Source organism: Buceros rhinoceros, unplaced genomic scaffold, assembly GCF_000710305.1.
Source record: "Buceros rhinoceros silvestris isolate BGI_N320 unplaced genomic scaffold, ASM71030v1 scaffold6755, whole genome shotgun sequence".
Classification (NCBI taxonomy): domain Eukaryota; kingdom Metazoa; phylum Chordata; class Aves; order Bucerotiformes; family Bucerotidae; genus Buceros; species Buceros rhinoceros.
Window position 1 is genome coordinate 31,861 of NW_010413319.1, and position 4,042 is coordinate 35,902.

The window sequence follows — 4,042 nt, forward strand, 5'->3', positions numbered from 1 at the left end:
AGAGTGAACTTTTAATACGCATTATCGTCTAGTTTTTGCTCAAAGCAGCTTAGTGTCAAAGCTCTAATAGGTTTGTAAGGGGCCTGCTGATCCTCAGGGCGGCTTGATCCATGGTCATAATCGGAGACCACAGGACTGTAAGATCTGCTCTTTATCTTTCTCCTCAGTCTGAATCTAGCAATAGCTGTCAAAAGAAACTGTGGTAGCAGGCAACACGGCGATATTTATTAGCCCCTATAACCCCCTCAAATTAAGGGCTGTTCCACACGGAGGGCAATGAATGCGTTTTCTGGTTGTACTATGTTGAATTGTGGTTTTGCCGATAAAAAGGGAGAATTGCTTACTGTTTCCCATTAAAATTTGGGAAGATCTAGACAGTGCCACTTTGTAGGCTCCTTTTGGAAATTCTACGTTTAGAGAATATACTTAGTAGGTGTAGCCAGTGCTCCCAAATGAGACAGTCAGGTTTGAAAGAAGTTTGAAAGAGTTTGAAGAGGACAGAAATCCTGTTGAAATAAAGCTTTCATTGACATCTCTCAATTTTTTCTTATTTATGATTTTCATATTGCAAGTGTAGTCTTAAAAATTGGGCTCAGTGTAGCATGTAATTAGCCACCCTTTAGGAGGGACTTTGTTGGCAGCTCAGCTTCGTTTCTATAATGCAATATTTTTGCTGCGGCATTACAGAGAATTCTTGCTGTTATTTTGAGATGCCTGTTTTCATTCTTGTATGGCTCCTGTTAGGATTGCGTCTGGGAGCCTCATGTATCTCCCACCCGAGGAGGAGTACGTGTACACTAGAAATATTATCCTGAGGCACGCTCAGATGAAATTGCTTGACCAAGGCTGCTTTGGGAACTGTTAACGCACCTTGGGAGCGTGCTAGCCCACCCGTCATCTTCCCCGAGTAGTTCTACTTAGTGCTTATACTAGCAGTGCTGGCATCGTAGCTCACTCACCTGTGGAGGTCCACCTTGTCACGTCATCAGCATGCTGAGCACCGTTGAGATGAATGGGGGGTGCATCTCCTGCAGTATGGCTGGGCTTTGATGGCAGAAGACACCTGTTTTATCTTTTTACCTCCTCGACTTAGCTGCTGGTGTTACAGTAGTTTCCCGTGGACCCTGACATGCTGGTTTCCCTCTCGTTTTGAGTCCCTTATTTCACATTTCACATTACCTTTTCTCCATAGCCTTTGGCTCCCGAAGCTCCCCGGTTTGCTTTACCTGTTCAGCCTGTTGACCTTGCTTATTTTTTCAGATCTGTTTCTACTCCTGTAGCCTAATAAAAATTCTCTCTGTGGTCAAGGTTACATTTCCACAGTTGTTGGCTATACAAATACTACTCACTTACTGAAAGAGTGGTTTGACAGCATGACAGGAGCTCTTCTCTTTTTTTCAGTGTCGATACTAGGAAATATTTCAGTTTCTAGGAGAAGAGATCATTTTCAGCTTGGCCCTTTGCTGTACCATGGGTTAATTCTGAAGCCCCAAAATGAGAATATCTGTGCCGTGCAGTAATTAGAAACTAGCCTGGAAACCAGAACTGGCTTGAAACAAACTTGGAAAGTAAGAAGTTTCTCCTGCCAGAACGTGGTGTATTAAGCAAAGACACTCTCAGGAAGTCGTGGTGGTTTCACCTGGTGTATTGGTAGCGCTGCATTTTAATGGGCAGCACAAATTATAGAATAGTTTAGGTTGGAAAAGACCTTTAAGATTGTCAAAAATCACTGCAGTCTGAGCTGGCACTCTCCTAGGATGCCCCAGCTGCACGGCCTGTAGTAAGGTATCTTCCTGTTTTACTGAAAAAAATGGGGAAGGAGAAGTTGGAAGAGAAGGCAGGCAATAAATCATCTCTTCCCTTCGCATCCCTTGTTCCGCCTCTCATAAGTGATTCTGCTTAGAAATAATTCACATGATGAATGGATTCGTTAGGTGGGAAGGATGTCTGACAGTGAAGCGCCCTTCAGGGAGGTGGCAGCAGGGATTCAGAGACGGGTAGTGAACAAAAGTACTCAGAGTAACCACCCTTTCAGGGTGCTGAGGAACAAGGGTGTGAAGGAGTGGTGCAGGCGGAGAGCTCTGCATCTTGCAAGCAGAAGGCACTTCAGGGTGAGAACACGGGTGTCACGTGTTTGAAGGAGGAAACCAAAATAACCAAACGTTTTCCCCCTGTTAGATTCTTTCTTACCTACTATTTCTCTTGTTCACCTGTTTCTGTTGGTTACTTATTCCGGAAACGACAGGGATACGTTTTCTTTACTTGTCGTCTTCCTTCAGATCAGCACAGTGGTGTTTGTCTGTTGAGTTAATTGTTTTCAAATCTCGCTTTCTCTGTTGACTGTACAGCGTGACTGACGCCTGTTTTCCGTGGTTGTCTGGGGTCTTTAGCTATCATTAGGATTTTGAAAGAAGTTTCCTACTGAATTTCTCTCCTGTTGAGTTAGTTTTTCTTTCCCTCTTTTATTAACTGTCTGGCGCTGTCTATCCGCGACTGATGCGCACTGTGTTTTGTTCATGTTCCGCTTGAATAGTCCATTGCTGCCATCAGAGGCTATGCTTTTAAAAGGGGGTGACGTCGTATATGGGATGCATTGATGGAAGCAGTATTGAATCTCTGCAAGAAATTTTGGAACTTTCCACAGGACATAATTGGCAGCTTCCCAAGCTACATAATTACAGGACAAGTCAGAGAGTATAATTAAAGTTAACTGTGAAGAAGATGATTGGAATAAAGCTTTGTGACAGATAATTTTTTTTTTTTTTTGTTCGTTTGGAGCAGGCAAGTTTGCTCCTCTCCAAAACTACTTCAGCTTACATTCTACTAATTTTAAAATTATAAGTTACCATTTAAAACAGACTTTATTCAGTGCAGACATCTTGAGTTTTTTCTAGCTGGTAACGTGTACCTTCGAAACTTTCCTGAGTTCAAAAGGCTCTGAGGAAAAACCACTCCATGGAAATACCGTTATGCCACCATTGCTAGCAGTATCTCCATTAATTGATGCTTTGTCACTGATTTGTTTGGGAATTTGGAGTGCAAGACTGTTGAGATCCATTGCAATGAGGAGAGAGATACAAAGATATGAAGCTGAAATATTTTGTCTGGATGTGTGTTTGTGGGTGCGTGTTCGTTTGCTTCCTTTTGGTTTTTGTACGTGTGCGCTTCAATGATTGCTGATCTTGGTGTAAAATAATGGTATGTACTCAGTTTGGTGTAAAGTGCAAGTTAAAGGAGCCAAAACGGAACACTCCTTTTATTTGTAACCCAAAGAGAGAAATTGGAGAGTTGTCGCCCTGTGTTTAAAAGTGCCGTGTTCGTGCCTGGCATGCTTCAACAGAAACAAGAGCTTTGCGGTCGTGGTAAGTTGACCCCGATACATGCAGTCAATGTTCATTCAGGTGTTCTTGAGAGCAGGCAGCCAAATCCAAACTGCAGCTCCAGTTGTGGGTGAACTGCCATTCATCTTGGGTCGTGGCTGATTTAACAGCGTTTCCAGGCTGGGAGAGCATGTGCCATCGGGTAAACTGAATTTACAGCAGCTACGCCTTAGCATCTTCTGCACTGCCATGGAAAAAGTCTCTGATTTTTTTCCTCACAGGCATCTTTCTATAGCGATAACCTTCATCTGGGTTTTACTCAGAGCTTATTGTATTCACAGTAAGTCAGCAGAGGCACAGAAGTCGTGTACGACATTGTCTCTGGTGGGGTCCGCGTTTCTCATTCCAATGAATTTGCTTTTGATGACTGACAAGTTGGTGACTTGTCTCTGTTTTTCTTCTGCGCTTGTAACCAGCCCTATTCTAGCAGGTCTCACTGCTGCTTTGGGGTGAGGTTCTGCCTTGAGAAGACACGTGTGGTATCTCCTTGTTTTGTTTAAGCAGCAGAGGTTGGTGCTTCAGGCAGAAACTGCCAATAACCCAGGCAGCTGCGGGTCAGAGCGTGGGCTGTCCCCCTATTTGGATTCCGCACAGCTGGCTGCCCACGTTTATGCCCAGTTCTTTGTGATTCATTAGATACGTAGGCTCTTCATACCTGTAGG

The 4,042-nt window shown here is 43.7% G+C and overlaps 1 protein-coding gene across 1 annotated transcript in view; it reads left to right on the forward strand.

Annotated features, from left to right (window-relative positions):
- Positions 1–4,042, forward strand: part of LOC104493913 (engulfment and cell motility protein 1-like) — a gene marked incomplete at both ends in the record, with an annotated part of 39,881 nt that overhangs the window by 27,970 nt on the left and 7,869 nt on the right. The window lies entirely within an intron of this gene.